The following is an 18,938-nucleotide window of genomic DNA, read 5'->3' as shown; positions in this document are numbered from 1 at the left end:
ATGGCCATAACAATTTTAATTTTTAAAAAGTGCAAATGGAACATTGGGATTAGTCTGAGAAATAATAAAACCAGCAGTAAGATCCCCCAGCAGAAGAGTCAGGCAGTGATGATTCTTTTTGTAATTGTAAATATTCCTGCTATGGAGGTCTTTCAAGCTTAGCCTTGTACTGCAAGAGGAGCTTCAGTTTAACCTGCAGGATCACAGCCCCTAAAGCTGTTGCTAATCCCATTATCACTATGTAAATTAAATGTATTGGAGATACATCTCATACTAGAAACCAGCTTTCTTGTGACTTGTCTAAGGATCTTCAGGTTTCCTTAAGTTAATATTCCTAAGGAAGAGATCTTAACTGTCACTGAAAATTCACACGTTAAAACATAAGAACATAAGAACATGCCATACTGGGTCAGACCAAGGGTCCATCAAGCCCAGCATCCTGTTTCCAACAGTGGACAATCCAGGCCATAAGAACCTGGCAAGTACCCAAAAACTAAGTCTATTCCATGTTACCATTGCTAGTGATTAGAGATGTGAATCGTTGTCCTCGATCGTCCTTAACGATCGATTTCGGCTGGGAGGGGGAGGGAATCATATTGTTGCCGTTTGGGTGTTTAAAGTATCGTGAAAATCGTGATGAAAATCGTGAGCCGGCACACTAAATCCCCCTAAAACCCACCCCCGACCCTTTAAATTAAATCCCCCACCCTCCCGAACCCCCCCCCCCCCCAATGCCTTAAATTACCTGAGGGTCCAGCGGCGGTCCGGAACGGCAGCGGTCCGGAACGGCCTCCTGCAATTGAATCGTGTTGTCTTCAGCCGATGCCATTTTTTCAAAATGGCGGCGCAAATGGTGGCGGCCATAGACCAACACGATTCGACTGCAGGAGGTCGTTCCGGACCCCCGCTGGACTTTTGGAAAGTCTTGTGGGGGTCAGGAGGCCCCCCCAAGCTGGCCAAAAGTCCCTGGGGGTCCAGCGGGGGTCCGAAAAATGATCTCCTGCCGCGAATCGTTTTCCGTACGGAAAATGGCGCCGGCAGGAGATCGACTACAGGAGGTCGTTCAGTGGCGGTCCGGAACCCCCGCTGAATGACCTCCTGCAGTCGATCTCCTGCCGGCGCCATTTTCCATACGGAAAATGATTTGCGGCAGGAGATCGTTTTCCGGACCCCCGCTGGACCCCCAGGGACTTTTAGCCAGCTTGGGGGGGCCTCCTGACCCCCACAAGACTTGCCAAAAGTCCAGCGGGGGTCCGGAACGACCTCCTGCAGTCGAATCGTGTTGGTCTATGGCCGCCGCCATTTTGCGCCGCCATTTTGAAAAATGGCGCCGGCTGAAGAGAACACGATTCAATTGCAGGAGGCCATTCCGGACAGCTGCCGTTCCGGACCGCCGCTGGACCCCCAGGTAATTTAAGGCATTTGGGGGGGGGGTTCGGGAGGGTGGGGGATTTAATTTAAAGGGTCGGGGGTGGGTTTTAGGGGGTTTTAGTGTGCCGGTTTTCCTGCCCTCCCCCTTCCCCCGATTTACGATTTTTTGACGATAAATCGGGGGAATGGACTTGGTATTGTATCGTGGCCCCTAACGATTTTTGACGATTTAAAATATATCGGACGATATTTTAAATCGTCAAAAAACGATTCACATCCCTACTAGTGATAGCAGTGGTTATTATCTAAGTCAACTTAATTAATAGCAGGTAATGGACTTCTCCTCCAAGAACCTATCCAATCCTTTTTTAAACACAGCTATACTAACTGCACTAAGCATATCCTCTGGCAACAAATTCCAGAGTTTACTTGTGCATTGAGGGGAAAGGACTTTTCTCGTTTAGTATTAAATGTGCCACATGGCTAACTTCATGGAGTGCCCTCTAGTCTTTCTTTCATCCGAAAAAGTAAACAACTGCTTCACATCTACCCATTCTAGACCTCTCATGATTTTTAAACACCTCTATCATATCCCCCCTCAGCCATCTCTTATCCAGGCTGAAAGTCCTAACCTCTTTAGTCTTTCCTCATAGGGTAGCTGTTCCTTTCCACCTTATCATTTTGGTAGCCCTTCTCTGTACCTTCTCCATTGCAATATATCTTTTTTTGAGATGCGGCGACTGGAATTGTACACTAGTATTCAAGGTGAGGTCTCATCATGGAGTGATACAGGGCATTATGACATTTCTGTTTATTCACCATTCCCTTTCTAATAATTCCCAACATTCTGTTTGCTTTTTTGACTGCTGCAGCACTCTGAACTGACGATTTCAATGTGTTATCCACTATGACGCCTAGATCTCTTTCTTGGGTTGTAGCACCTAATATGGAACCTAACATTGTGTAACTATAGCAAGGGTTATTTTTCCCTAATGCATCTCCTTGCACTTATCCACATTAAATTTCATCTGCCATTTTGATGCCCAATTTTCCAGTCTCACAAAGTCTTCCTGCAATTTGTCACAATTAGCTTTCATAAAAGATATGTTGTCCATCATACAATGTTGTTCTTTTTTTCTTATATTTATTTCAGGATTTACATAAACATTTCAAAATATTTTCCCTGAACCAAAGAACAAGATGATACTTTTGGTAACAGAAAACCCTGGTTAGAAGAAACACCTTCCAAAGCAATGAATGGCAAACACCCTTTCAATGAGATTAATGTGACAACTGATGAGGTGCAGATCAGCGATTTTCAATGCTGGCCATACATTGCAGTATCTGTAGAGTGCAATGATATCTGTACTTAACATATACATTATGGACCAAATGGATCTGGAAAACATGACAACGGTGACAGAATTTATTATTCTGGGACTTTCTGATAATCCCCAGCTGCAGGTTCCCCTCTTCCTGGTCTTCCTGCTCATCTACCTGATCACCCTGCTGGGGAACCTTGTGATTATCACAGTGACCTGTGCTGACCCCCACCTGCACACCCCCATGTACTTCTTCCTCAGTAACCTCTCTCTCACAGACATTGCTGCCTCCCATCACCCCAAAACTGCTGAGGATCTTCCACTCAGGAGATAAGACCATTTCTATGCTGGGTGCATGATACAGCTCTATTTCTTTTTGGGCTTTGCTGGCATTGATGCCTTTATCCTTACAACCATGGCTTATGACCGCTATGCAGCAGTCTGTGACCCCTTGCGCTATTCCCTCATTATGAATCAGAGAGTTGTGTCCTGCTATTGGTTGCCTCCTGGATCATGGCATATCTGACTTCTGGAACAATTACAATTTCAGTCACCCGCCTTTCATTTTGTGACTCTAATGTCATCAATCATTTCTTCTGTGATCTCATGCCGCTGTTAAAGCTTTCCTGCACTGACACAGCTGGCATTAAAATCCTTTTGTTTGTTGAAGCCGCATTGATATCAGTGCCTGCCTTCTTTGTGACTCTTTATCTTATGTTTTCATCATCTCAGCCATCCTGAGGATCCGCTCTGCAGAGGGGAAGCGTAAAGCTTTCTCCACCTGCTCCTCCCACCTCACTGTTGTCTCTGTCTTCTATCTGTCTATTTCTGTGTCTACCTGCAATCCAACTCAATCCCAGGGGCAGGGTATAATCCTATCCGTGCTCTACACAATGTGACCCCCATGCTGAATCCCATCATATACAGTCTGAGGAACAAGGAGGTCAAAAATGCACTGAGGAAAGTCATAGGGAAGTAGATTATAGGAGGCCATGATGTATAAATCTCAGCAGTTTCTAGCAAAGATCTATGGAGTGACAAGGCTGGAGATAATCCTATCTTCAAGTTCTTATTGAGGAAAAACTTTAGAGAGCTGAACTAAGAAGATGAAAAGTCCATAAATCATTATTAAGATGGAGTTGCAGAAATCCACTTCTTATCCCTGGGATAAGCATTTGGAATCTTATCTACCCCAAGGGATCCTGCAAGGTACATTGACCTGACTTGGCCACTGTTGGAAACAGGATGCTGGACTTGATGGACCTGTGGTCTGACTCAGTATAGCATATCTTATGTTCTTGTGATATTAGGCCCATTCCTGAGCTCTCTGGGTCTGACCCACATATAGCAATTTTAATAAAGAACAAACTCAGGGATCAAACCAGAGCCCTTCACAGGAGCACCAGTGAGCCACCAGGCTGGCCCATGAAACTTATTTAATGTTTGCAAGATTACCTCTATTATGTTTAACTATGTTCATATATTCTATGTATTTATGACTTGCGGTAACAATGTTTATGTATTTAAGATTTGTAACAATGTTTCTGTTTATATATTCTATGTATTTATGACTTGTAACTATGTTCATGTTTCCATAGTCTCAGGTGAATTTCAAAGGTAACCAGGTATGGAATAGAGCTCATACGCTAGAGGTGTCACGCATTGCCCCAGAATGATAGCTTAGAAAAAGGCTGTTGGTTCTTTCAGTAAAACTAATAAAGTTAGTGACAAATTATTTTATTATTGCAAGAAGCTCCTAATGTTTCAAAATGGTATAATTCTTATGGCATTCAAGTCCCCTGACACGGTTCCATGTTTCACTCAAAGGCTGCATCAGGAGGGACAAATCATATTCACATTCAAATTCACATTAGGAACTAATCTTGCTGTCACTGCTTTTAAGTTTCTGAATGTGAATTTGATTTGGTCCTCCCGAAGTAACCTTTGAGAAAACAGAAGACCCTGTTAGGGGACTTGATGCCGTATGAATTATACCATTGTTTGAACATTAGGGAGCTTCTTGCAATAATAAATAATTTTGTCACTAACTTTATTAATTCTTATTGAAAGGACTGACAGCCTTTTTCTACCCTTTCATTTTGAGCAATACATTTTCAAAGGTACCTACCTACAGTACTTGAATGTTATCCACTTAGAAGTAGCAAAAAGCAGAATATAAATAAATAATGTTTACAGTTTAACATCCTAGTTTATCAATTTTCAAAAGCCACTTATGCAAGTAAAGGGCAGTTACATATGTAAAAATCCAGTTTTACACAAGCAAATGATTTGAAAATCAGGCCATCTATGTCTTATGTTCTAAGCTGCTAAGTTGGAAGATTTTTGTAAAGGTGGGGAACATAAATAATAAATCATATCATACAGGGAATTTCAAGACATAGAGGGAGCATTATCGTTATCAATGAGTTCATTGTATTTATACATTTCTGTCCATCCTTATTATATAGCACACAGAATGGGTAAAAAAAAATCAATAAGATACCATACAAGCACACATAACACAGATAGTCTCACTTACAAAACAACAGTACAACCTAAACATAAACTCCTCCAACACATCATTGTAAGCCTCTGGGGATAGGGAAATACTACAGTACCTGAATGTAATCCACTTTGAAGCACTGAAAAAAGTGCAAAAAGTGGAACAGAAATATAAATAAATAAGTAAAAATAAACAAATAAATAATTAAATAAACATTCCATCTCTTCCCCCATCCCCCCACCACACAATCAATAAAAAACTCTCAAGGAGAGAGGAGAGAGAAAGACCTGGACTTCTGCAAGGCTTCCAGCCGCTGACCTGAGTGTACATCCAGCAAGCTGTTGACCGGGGGCGAATTTGGAGCCCCGACGGAGGGAGAGTGAACGCGACCCTAGAGGGCGGACCCTGGAGGCGGAACTGGAAGCAGCCTACAAAAGCGGCCTGCCTTCCTCCAGAGTTTTGAGAGAGGAGAGAGAAAGACCTGGACTTGTGCTAGGCTTCCAGCCGCTGACCCGAGTATAACATCCAGCAGCTGTGACCGGGGGCGAATTTGGAGCCCCGACGGAGGGAGAGTGAACGCGACCCTAGACGGCAGACCCTGGAGGCGGAACCGGAAGCGGCCTACAAAAGTGGCCTGCTAGCAGCACGCTGCAGAGCCAGCGCGCCGCTAAAGCCGCACGCGCTCAAGGGGCGCGCGCTTCAAAGGACTTTGCCGGACTTCGCCGGATCTCACCGGGAATTGTGGGACTCTCTTCCTTATTGCCTTTAAATATTCTTAATAAGGTAATTTATATTTCTCAAACCAGCTTGGATCCATATTTTTGTGGCAACTTAGAGACCTGAGTGAGACTTGCTATTGGGGCTCATTAACATGCCCGCTAAAGGAAAGTCAGGGTTTTTCCCTCTCTACCCTCCTCATTACCATCCCCCATACAGCAAGATATCACTAATTTCATGTTCTCACCTATACAGGAAGTTCAGAGAGCCAAGGAACCTGATGAGATAGGGGGTTTGGGAGGTCAACCTGTCTCTACAGAGGAGGCGTCTCTAAGTCCCAATTTGGGACTTCCCCCAGTCCAGAGGATAGTTCCACAGGCAACTCATACAGACCTGATAGACATCAGCTTCCATGGAGCCGGTGTAAGGGATACCCCCCCCCCCCCCCCACCGTGCTCCAGGGAAATTAGGCCTGGTTCCGATACTGCTACCTTTAGTAGCAGTGGGAAAGTAGGTATGCCTGTCCGTCCTGAACTGATAACCCTGGAGACAATTTGGGAGCTGACGGCAGGATTATCTGTTAATGTCAAAGAGTTAGAAGGGAAAATTGATTTGATAAATACAAGATATATGCAGGATTCCACAAAACCAATTACAGATTAAAGAAGCTAATGATAAAATTAAATGTTTAGAAGAGAAAGATGTTAAAACACAGGATTTCAAAATAGCTGTTATTAAGGATAGAGAACAATTGGCTAGAAGGATAGAGTTGCTAGAGAATAATGCAAAGCGTTTAAATATACGTATTCTAAATTTTCCTAGAGTAACCGGTGAGAATCCTCAGGTTACTCTTATGAAATTTCTCCATGAAGCGCTTGGATTTATCCCTGGTGAATCACCAATAGTCAATAATTGTTATTTCCTTCCTAAAACCAGAGTAAGAAATATATCAGAAGAAATGTTTCAGGGAAATTTGACTAATTTTCTGGAGGACTCTAGTGCAAATGTCATTGACTGGGGAACTCTTTTGGTGACCCTTTTTTCAATCAAGGATTTAAACCAAATCATGAAGAAATATTTTAATAGGTTTCCTATTTCTTATTTAGAGAAACCAATTAAGATTTTTCCTGATTTAGCTGTGGTAACACAGCAAAGACGGAAAGCTTTCTTAGCTTTTCGTCAGGAGTTAGTTTCAATGGGTTTCTCTTTAGATTGCATGCAAATGCTTTATCTTAAGCAGGAGGAATCCTTTATATTTTTCAATCCAGACCAATTGACCAGAGAAAACTGCCTACATCATCCCCAGTTATCCAGTGATGGAAACGAGAGAATATATGTTAGGGCTTGCCACTTATTTACTTGAGGGCTATGAAGTTTTGTTTCTCCCTGTTAATTTCATGGATAATCCATAGCATCTCTCCTATTGATTGATATGTAATGAAGATGAAGTCAGTATATATAAGTTGAATTTACTTATTGATTTTTCTTTATAATATTTCTTTGTGACTGTCATCTCATGCTTTTTCTTTAAATGTAAAATTTATGTTTTGTATTTATAAAATGATAAATAAATAATTCAAAAAAAAAAAAAAACCTCTCAAACTTTTCTTTAATGCTAGGAATATTCCAGAAAACTGACAACAATGCCCCACTTAATCAACAAACACCCAGTTTTCCATCTGATGCCTAAAGAACCTCAGGTCTTTTAATAGGAACAAATATTGGGGTAATGTATTCCACAGCAATGAAACCTGTCTAGAGAAGGACTGGTGTTGGCTGACCGACAAACTCATATCTCTAGATGCAGGCACCGCAGCTTGATCTCTACCTGCGAGTGAAATGTTTGGACAGGAATGTACTTCTGGATTCTCCCATTAAGCTAATCCACACCAAATCCCTTTGAAATAGCTGAAATACGGGAGATGTGTTGATGAATGTCACCCCCCACCTCGCTATTGGTCAATGTGCAGTGTTTTGAATTACTTCTGTTATTGCCTTTGGTTCTAGCCCCAGATCAATGAGTTCTAATAATCTAATGGAAACCACTGCTGCACACACATAATTTAAGCAAAGGCTTCCAAGAAAAACATGGCCAAATTTGCCAAAGCTGCTACAAATACTAGTGATGTCTCAATGACATACATCAGCATGGCCCCATCAAAATAAATGGTCTCTAAGTTTTATTCCTACTCTTTTGCATCCTTTAAACTTTTCAGCATCAAACCCAATACAAAAATTATTAGTGAAACCTGCTCCATCATTAAGTTTGTGCAACCTGACACTCTGCAAGTCATCAGTGACTTTGACTGAAAACAAAGTGGCTGCCTCCATGTTAACCTTTCAGCCTAAATGATTACAGACTTAACTGGGGTCTGGTCTCCTTTAGTTCCTCAGGGAAAATGATCAGCTTGTTTCACAAGACACTCGTTGGCTCCTATTGAATACACTTGGCTCTGGCTATTGTGTCCTGGCAACTTTCATGCCCTGCAAAATGGCCAACTCTTACCTCAAACCATCTTGAGATTTGCTCTCAATTAGCTGAAATAATTCTATAATAGAAAGGCTGGTTGATCGCAGCCATTTTAAATATTATTAATGGTGCCTTTCCCTTCTTTTTAGAAAGATAAATATTGGGATGGGGATACTCTAATGTTTTTGAGTGGGGGTAGGTTAGTGGGTGGGTTGTGTGTTACAGGTTAAGTGGAATTGGTGAATGGGGTATGCATGTTAGGTTGGGGCCCCTGCAGTAATGTCTCAATCACTAGTAGTGTCTCAATTATGCCTATTTATTTAGGTAACACCTTGCGCGTCCACACTCAGTACTGGGCTAAGTCTCTTACTCACTCAAACCCCTTCCTCAATGTTATCCATTGGGGAAGGGGGAGGGATAAACCTCCAAGTCCCAAGGTGTTAGGGTTACTCTTATCTTCTAAGGGCCAATCAATAATCTGGACACTTTATTTTTCTAACATAAAGCTATACTGAAGTAGTTGTTGAACACGAAAATGTGGCACTTTGTACATTTCTGTCTGGTAGCATTCATAATGCCAAGTTAAAACAGTAAATCAGTGAATTTGTATTCCCTTCATCTCTTTGTCAGGGTTCCTTCTATTTCCTTGGTAGAGTTTTAATTTGGACAAATTGGAAAGCCTCTCCTATCCCATAAGGATTCCCATATATTCCTGGGATCTACTGCTTGATCTTAATTCTGCACTCCTCACTCCCCTCTTCCTCTTTTGTACCTTGTGGACACCTCATTTTCTGTTTGTACAGGGTGAGCACAAGACTTGTGGCTCTTCATTTGTTCCCCACTCTACCTAAGAATGGTACCGGATGGGTATCCACTCCTTCTGCACATGTCTGCTGGATCGGCGATTGGGCTGAGAGACACAAGGGTGACTGAAATGTTCCAAAGACCTCAGAGCAACCTTCAGCCACAAAAACACAGAGCTCCTTCCTTCAGGAATACTACCAGGGTCTGTCTCACAAGAAACACAGTTCTAAAGGAATTGAGGTTTTCATCCAGATCTATGGAAAGGAAGGTTGAAAAATCTTCCTTCAAAAACAAAATCACAAAACAGAGAAACAGCAAAGTAGCCATGAAATGTGAGCTAGCAGGAAATCTCCTACCCAATGCACAAACTCCTCACCAAGCTTTGGGACTGCAAATTAAAACAGAGAAACAGGAAATAAAACATTTCTGCCTTATCAAAATCCAGCCCACAAATCTGCAAAACACTAGGGAGTCACTGGATGATATGAAAGCAGGAATAAACCATTACAACTTTCCAAGGGGGTGCTGAGGCAAAGATAGTAAGTTCCTGTAATCTACAGTGCATAGAGTGGTGTTAGCAAAGATCCCAGTGGGGTTACACATAATTATACGCTGGAACGTAGAGCAGGACCTGACTTACCCACTGCAAGATACGTAAAGAACAGCTCAGGTTTCTGTGACAAATACGCAGTGATTGGAGTCAAGCCTTATCTCCATACATCCACTCTAGGACCTAGAATTTACACAGTAAATCTTCCGTCTTTACTACAGACACAGCATGCACTTGAATGATATTTCAACATAACAGACGCAGCCAGAACTTCACTCCACCTTCTTTCACTGCCCTTTCACAGCAGATTCAATAAGGACACCACACACTGCTATGGGAAACATCAAGGTCGCAGCTTCAACAACATAACTAGCCCGAGCCCTTATACAACATAAAACTCAGTTATCTGCCAGCAGCCAGCAAGAGAACCAACCACAGGCCTCCCGGCCTGGTCCTAGAGTTAGGCAGCACCTGCCGCCTAAACTCCAGCCCCCACCCCGGCCAGCAAGGAGCTAAGCCAGATTAGCCGCCCGACGGGTAATGGTCCAGCCAGTATGTACCCAAACTGGCCACCCGTCGAGAGGCTCAGGCAAACTGCCAGCCAAAGCTGCGACAGCAACCAACCAACTATCCACAAAGATGTTCACAACACAAGGGCGGGAGGGAGGGTCGCTGCTCAGCCTAGGAACCCGGGGAGAAGAGGAGCGCAGCTTGTAACCCAGCCCCTTAAATAGGGCTTTTTTACTCCCAATACTCCCTGCGGCCCTCACCAATGCGAGCGCACCATGAGGGAGTATTTAAATTTTACATCTGTGGACTCGGGCCTCCCCCCTCCCCACGCCCGCCCCTTGGCTCAAGCTGCCGGAACTTGTCTGGCGCACCCGTTAGCATCGGGCAGCCCGGCACTCCGGCCGAACCTCCCTGCCACAGTGCTTGGTAAACTTTCCATTTCAGCTTTATTCAACATGTGTACAGACGCGTTAAGAAGTTACAGGTCTTCATCTGGTTTGCAACAGATTTGGTTTCCAAGCCGTTAAATTGCCAGAAGTGCTGAGGATGTTCCCCAGAATTCACCTTGGAGTCCTTAGGACCAATGGGCTCCATAGAGGCCTGGAGCACTAGGAGAAGCAGGCTGTGTGCAAGAGCTGTCTGAGCTTTACTTTTATCTGAGCCAGTCTCGGCTCCACAAACAAAACATCAGCCCGGGACTGAGCACAATGAGCCGATCCTAGCACTTTTTAGTTCCCTAACAGTGTGTTAGTGAGTGAGGGTGTACTAGGAGTGAATTTAGTGAACATTTTAACTTAGCTAAACATTTTAGTGCAGTTTTTACTTTTCTACTGATTTCAGCGCACATTTTAACTATTATGCACTATTTATCTTTTTACTTTATTGCATTGGCAGTAAAGTAAATGTTTCATGGGATATTCCCTAGTAATAGCCTTTTCTTAATAACCTGTCCTAATCCACTGACAATTTTACAGAGCTCTGTCATATCTCCTGTCAGCCACGACTTCTCCATGCTGACAAGCTCTAACCTCTTTAACTTTTCCTCATAGGAGAGTCATACTATCCCCTTTATCATTTTGTCGCCTTTCTCTGCACCTTTTCTAGTTTTGCTCTGACGTTTCTGAGATGTAGTGACCAGAGGTGCAGCCAGTACTGAAGGTTGCACCATAGATTTGTCATAATGTCTTTAACCAATGGGATATTACCCTACCACAACTGGGAAGGGAGCAGAATAAGATACCTAAAACATATTCTCCCCATGGATCAATCACTTCCAACTCTCCTGGTAACTCAGGCACAGAGCAGCAAATTTCCCTTAATTGTGACACATTTTAATTTCCCAGATAGACAGAACACAATTTTTTCTCCTTCTCACCCACTTAAAGCATTTAAGACACCCAGTCTTCCCTTGCCTGATCCACAGTGGAGGAGAGGAGGCAGCGCTGCTGGACAGGTAAGGAGGAACCCCAGCAATCCTGTAACGTGCGACTTTAATGCCTTCTGTGAGCTGCGTTATCTCATCAGATGCAATAGGGAGGGTAATTTCAGAGGGAGCTCTGCAAGTAAAGCAGTGCTTTGCCCATAGAAATAGCTTTTCAGAAAATTGCTGAAATGATGTGTGCATGAAATCACGCACATAAGGGAGAGGGCGTTCCAAGGGGTGGAGTCTGGGCAGGGATGGGAATTACGAGCACACTTTTTGGTTTAAAAAATATCCTACACATAAAATCCCCCAACAAAACTAAAAGCAGCAAACAGGAGGTGTAATTGTGCGCTCAGAGCTTTGCCAGGATGATTTTCAACACGAGCTTAGATGAGTAAATGAGCTCAGAGAATTGGTGTAATTTTGGTGCATAACAAAATGTTGTTAGAAAGATCTGGAAAAACAAATGCTGACACATGATTCTATTATGGGATTCAGTTTACCAATGGCGACATTACACTGATTGAAGCAGATAGATGCCGATCACGAAAACTATTTCCATTATTTTGGTGAGCACAAGATTTTTCAAAAACTTTGACCCACTTAATTGCTTGGAGTTTACCTTTGATGGGGTCAGACTTGCTCCTTTTTCCATTAGTGATTGCATGGATTACTGCCAGATTTATGTTCTGTGCAAGCAGCAGGCAAGAGAGGTACAAAATGCCCGAGAGTTGGTTTTCTTTGTACAGATTTGAACCAACTGCAACATTTGCTAAAGGAAATAATTGTCTGCACCTTCTGGAAAGGGAAAAACATGTTCGAAAAGAAACTGTGCATGCAAAAATCATGTCAAAGCTGTGGGGTCTTTTCCCGGATTGTAAACTTTAGAATTTTGAGGTGAAATTTGTCTGAAATGTTTCTTGCTCATTATTTCTGTGGAATATTTTCCCTTTCAAGAGTAGCAGAGATGTGCTATTAAAAGAACTGCATAAGAAAACTGAGTTACAGATTTTTTAAACATTTTTTCACCTACTATTGCACAAAACTTAAATCCGTTGCTTCAGGAATTTGTGCAAGTCAGGAAGAGGGAATTCAGGACATGATAAGCCCAGACTGACCACTGGGTGTTAAATTAGGAAGGAGGTAATTAAATCTAGCAGCTTACATAGAGCAGGAGTTTCCATGTTTGCACCTGGCAGTGAGATCAATCTGCAGGAGCCCGATACAGACGGGAGCTTTCCTGCCTACTGAGGGCCTTTCCTCAGGTTCATCTGCAGGATCACTACTGATAAAGGTCTTGTAAATACCTCCAACATGGTGCAAATAAAACCTAATGGATGTGCATCCATACTCAGGCCTGCGTCCTCGTTCCTATGTCAGGATCTTCAGCTTCCTGTGGGTTATCTTTCCTGATGGAGAGAGATTAGCAGTCTTTTTGAAAATTGGTGAACAGCCCACAGGCAAAGGATCCCACAGCTTTCCTTCAATGTGAACAGTTTGAAAACTGCCTCCGTAAAATACATCTCCCCTGCCCCTTTACATGCTTGGTTTACTTTTAACTAATTTTAGCATTTGGACCTAATTTTCAAAGCATTTTCATCCAGTGCAGCATAGGATGAAAGGTTTGGTAATAGAACTCTGTCTGTATAATCTCCTCCCAACACAATGCTAACGAGTTTAATGGGACACCCAGTGAGGTGCAGATCAGTGACTTTCATATGTTGCAATATCTGTTAAGTGCAATGACATCTGTCCTTAATATAACCTTCAGATCTAATTTTTTCTTTCATGCACAGATTGGACATGGCACCAGTGAATGTAGAAAATATAACAATACTGACTGAATTCATTATTCTGGGACTTTCAGACAATCCACAGCTGCAGGCTCCTCTCTTCCTGGTCTTCTTCCTTATTTATTTGATCACCCTGCTGGGGAACCTTGTGATTATCACAGTGACCTGTGCTGACCCCCGCCTGCACACCCCCATGTACTTCTTCCTCAGTAACCTCTCTCTCACAGACATCTGCTGCACCTCCAACATTGTCCCAAAACTGCTGGGCATTTTCCTGGCAGGGGATAAGACATAAGAACATAAGAACATAAGAAAATGCCATACTGGGTCAGACCAAGGGTCCATCAAGCCCAGCATCCTGTTTCCAACAGTGGCCAATCCAGGCCATAAGAACCTGGCAAGTACCCAAAAACTAAGTCTATTCCATGTAACCATTGCTAATGGCAGTGGCTATTCTCTAAGTGAACCTAATAGCAGGTAATGGACTTCTCCTCCAAGAACTTATCCAATCCTTTTTTAAACACAGCTATACTACCTGCACGAACCACATTCTCTGGCAACAAATTCCAGAGTTTAATTGTGCGTTGAGTAAAAAAGAACTTTCTCCGATTAGTTTTAAATGTGCCCCATGCTAACTTCATGGAGTGTCCCCTAGTCCTTCTACTATCTGAAAGAGTAAATAACCGATTCACATCTACCCGTTCTAGACCTCTCATGATTTTAAACACCTCTATCATATCCCCCCTCAGTCGTCTCTTCTCCAAGCTGAAAAGTCCTAATCTCTTTAGTCTTTCCTCATAGGGGAGTTGTTCCATTCCCCTTATCATTTTGGTAGCCCTTCTCTGTACCTTCTCCATCGCAATTATATCTTTTTTGAGATGCGGCGACCAGAATTGTACACAGTATTCAAGGTGCGGTCTCACCATGGAGCGATACAGAGGCATTATGACATTTTCCGTTTTATTCATCATTCCTTTTCTAATAATTCCCAACATTCTGTTTGCTTTTTTGACTGCCGCAGCACACTGAACCGACGATTTCAATGTGTTATCCACTATGACACCTAGATCTCTTTCTTGGGTTGTAGCACCTAATATGGAACCCAACATCGTGTAATTATAGCATGGGTTATTTTTCCCTATATGCATCACCTTGCACTTTTCCACATTAAATTTCATCTGCCATTTGTATGCCCAATTTTCCAGTCTCACAAGGTCTTCCTGCAATTTATCACAATCTGCTTGTGATTTAACTACTCTGCACAATTTGTGTCATCTGCAAATTGATTATCTCACTCGTCGTATTTCTTTCCAGACCATTTCCTATGTGGGATGCATTGTGCAGCTGTTTTTCTTCATGGGCCTTGCCTGCACTGAATGCTTCCTTCTTACCCCTACTACCACTTTCTTACCGCCCATGGCGTATGACCGCTACGTGGCAGGTCTGCCCACCCCTTGCACTATTTGCTCATCATGAATCACAGAGTCTGCGTCCTGCTGGCAGCCACTTCCTGGATGACTGGATTTCTAACTTCTGTCACAATCGTGGTTTCCGTCACCCGTCTTTCATTCTGTAGTTCCAATGAAATCGATCACATCTTCTGTGAGCTCATGCCGCTGTTAAAGCTGTCCTGCACTGACACCGCCAGCACCCAAACCGTGTTGTTTGTAGCAGCCGCATTGACATCAGTGCCTGCCTCCCTTGTGACGCTTACATCCTACATCTCCATCATCTCAGCCATCCTGAGGATCCGCTCTGCAGAGGGGAAGATTAAAGCTTTCTCCACCTGTGCCTCCCACCTCACTGTGGTCTCTGTCTTCTATCTGTCTATTTTCTGTGTCTATCTGAGACCCAATTCAACATATTCTCTAGAGCAGGGTAAAATGTTTTCTGTGCTCTACACGACTGTCACCCCCATGCTGAACCCCATCATTTACAGTCTAAGAAACAAAGAAGTGAAAAACGCATTAAGGAAAGTCATAGGGACGTAGCTTAAAGGAACACATGGTATAGAAATCACAGCAGGTTACCAGACAGAGGAGATTCCCGTTTCTAGTAGGGATTCATGGGTTGAACAGGCTTCAAGATGATTCTCCTTTTAATGCAAAAAACAGCCTGTCATCCTTTTATTTTAGAAAAGGGGGTCCCGTCCAGTCCTCATTCCAGAAAATTATCAGAGGCTTAACCTAAGAAAAGATTCACAGTGAATATAAAACCCTTTGGAACTGGTACCCATGATTCTGTAATGATCTACAAGATGGTGGTGGATGAGAAAGAAGAAACCCTGTGGAGGGTGAGATCTCATTCTCTGGGCCAAGAGGGGAGCATATTCTGTGCTGGCCCATAGTGGGAGGGAATTCTCTGGTGCATACAACCCAATTTATCATCATCAGTACTGCAAGGTTTACACCATTGTGACATCACTCCTGTGAGTTACAACCCAATGTGACATCACTCCTATGACTTACAACTCAGTGAGACATCACTCCTGTGAGTTACTCCCCAGGAACATCACTCCTATGAGTTTACAAACCCAGTGTGACATCACTCCTGTGAGTTACACCCCAGTGTGACATCACCCCTGTGAGTTACAACCCAGTGTGACATCACTCCTATGTTACAACCCAGTGTGACATCACTCCTATGAGTTACAACCCAGTGTGACATCCATCATTCTTGTGAGTTACAACCCAGTGTGACATCACTCCTGTGAGTTACAACCCAGTGTGGCATCACTCCTGTGAGTTACACCCCAGTGTGACATCACTCCTGTGAGTTACAACCCAGTGTGACATCACTCCTGTGAGTTACACCCCAGTGTGACATCACCCCTGTGAGTTACAACCCAGTGTGGCATCACTCCTGTGAGTTACAACCCTGTGTGGCATCACTCCTGTGGGTTACACCCCAGTGTGACATCACTCCTGTGAGTTACAACCCAGTCTGACATCACTCCTGTGAGTTACACCCCAGTGTGACATCACTCCTGTGAGTTACAACCCAGTGTGGCATCACTCCTGTGAGTTACAATCCAGTGTGACATCACTCCTCTAAGGGACCCAAAACACAAAACTGAAGCAAAAGAACAACCCCACCCCCACCCCCAGAACTGGAGAGATCCACCAACACAGGGGAACTGAAAACTTCTAAACATCAAATGTTCCACAAAGGTTTTCAGAAAACTCTTTAGTGATTGCTTGTTTTGGGATTTACATCTTGTCTTTCTAAATGTGAGCTCAAAGCAAGTTACATTCAGGCACAGTGGGCATTCCCCTGTCCCCAGAGAGCTTACACTCTACGCACCCTATGTATTAAGCATGTTTCCCATGGACACAGAATGGGAGAAAACCTTCAGTAAATGACTCCCTAAGTTTGTACTTGAGGCAATGGTGGGAGAAGTGACTTGCCCAAGGTCACCAGGAACATCAGCAGGATTTGAACTGTGATTTTCCTGATTCTCAGCCACTGCTCTAACTTCAAGTACAGATATAAAAAAATAAGTGAACCAGTTTTATTAAAAAAAAAAAAGAATTATAAGGGGCTACCTCCACTAATCAGAGGTGCTGGCGCATTAACTGTAATCATTTACCCCCAAAAATCTTTATTGGAAAATGTTCTGTAGAAAGTTAGGTTTCAAAAAATCTGCAACCCATTGTTTCATAGAGCACAGACTCGAGTGAGATTGCAAGTCCACAAGCATAGCACACATCACTCTAGCAGAGCTGCAGAGAGACTTCTGCTGGGCAGACTTCCTCCGCCATGCTTGAGGCTGGAAGGACGCCAAATTGCATTGGGAGAAAAGCCTGAAAACTGACGTCATTTTCTATTCCTTTTTGTGATTGGTGGAGCAGGACAAGGATACACCAATCAGAACAAATTATTAGCAAGCCATTCACACATGCAGCATTTCCAAGCAGAAAGGAGGGACACAGGGAAAACACAGAGGCTGAAAACTGGACTCAAATCCAGTCCAAAGATAACTGATTAAAAATGTATCCAAAGTGAAAAAAAAATATTCTAATGATGTAGAATTTGAAGTAGGAAAAAGCTTTTACAAAACATAATACAGTCCAAGTCTACATTTATTTCATAAGGTGCCACACAACTGAAGAAAAATCCACTTCAGCTCTGCCCAAATGGAGTTCACGATCACCTCTCTGCCAATCAAATTCAAGCCTTTGGCATTTTTCAAAGCTATTTTTCATTTCTCTGAAATACAATGTACTTATTTATTCAATGTTATACTCTGTTTTACTTAAAAGTTTTAAAATAAACTACATTAAGCTTAAAATCATTACCATTAACACACAACAAAATAAAACAGAGCCAAAAATGGCCGATGAGATCCTGCAGAGAAAGGCCACCAACCTTTTAATAATAATAATAACTCCCCAAAAATCCACCCAGCAACACAGGAGTCCAGCCCTCTCAATTCAAGGATTCTTAACATAAATCCACAGGTTAGAATTAAAATATCATCCATTAGCACGGTTCTATCAGTAATACAAAACAAAATCAATGCACAACAAAACATGGGGAAACAGTAGCCATCTTATTTTGATATCACTCCCGTGAGTTACAGCCCAATATAAAAACACTCCTGTGACATTACTGCTGTGAGTTAGTCCATTATGACATCAGTCCGGTGAGTTATTCCCAATGTGACACTGTTACTCCTTTGCGACATCAGGAGTGGAAAAAGAAGCAAGTGCTTCAGGTCCCTGAGAATCAATGGGACAGCCAATCGAATAAAACTCCACAGACTCAAAATTGTGGTTCCAAGCCAGCGCTTATACCAGTGGTTCAAGGTTTAGTGAATAATGAAAGGTTGAATGAATACCCAAAGCACAAATACAAAGTCTCAGTCAGAGGCTTCTTCTTCAACACCCAGAGCCCTCCTCTGACTCGGGAATTTTCTTCAGGCCACTACAGGCTGTGCTCTTTCTCCAAGTCCCTTCCCTCAGTGCAGCCTCATCTTGTCCTTTCCTTCCATGTGGGTATTCCCCATACAATGCTTCTGTTCTGCTATCCAAATTTTAAGTGGGTGAGTGGTTTCCCCATCATGCATAGCACAGCACAATCTGAATAGAAAACCAATGTGAAGCCTTTACCAGCTCAAGGTTGACAAAACACTTGCATGCGAATAGACAGACCAAACAGTTACCAAACCTTTACTGACTTTACATTTATCACTGCCTCAGCTTGCCGCTGGCCTGATCTTAAAGAAGACTATGCTAATATATTCTGCAAATTCCCCCCTGGTGATCTGTGGATGTCCAGCCACAAGCCCAGTGCAGAAATGTGAGAGCAGTGTACTCTCAGCTGTGCCTGTGGAGCAGTTTCTAAATAGTTTCTTGTGTATAACAGCCTTGGAACCACAGCTTTGGCGTTGTCTGCCATTAATCCTGGTCCTGACTGAAGTAAAACTGTGTTGCCAGAGAGAGGAGTGGACATGCTTGACTTTGAGTGCTTTCT

The 18,938-nt window shown here is 42.9% G+C and overlaps 1 pseudogene; it reads left to right on the top strand.

Annotated features, from left to right (window-relative positions):
* The first annotated feature begins 2,763 nt into the window (after nt 1-2,763).
* On the top strand, nt 2,764-15,454 carry LOC115077760 (annotated as a pseudogene).
* The last annotated feature ends 3,484 nt before the right edge of the window (nt 15,455-18,938 follow it).

The sequence above is a fragment of the Rhinatrema bivittatum genome, chromosome 16, assembly GCF_901001135.1.
Source record: "Rhinatrema bivittatum chromosome 16, aRhiBiv1.1, whole genome shotgun sequence".
NCBI classification, from domain to species: Eukaryota; Metazoa; Chordata; class Amphibia; order Gymnophiona; family Rhinatrematidae; genus Rhinatrema; species Rhinatrema bivittatum.
Note: the sequence above shows the minus strand (reverse complement) of the source record. Positions and strands in the feature narration are given on the sequence as shown.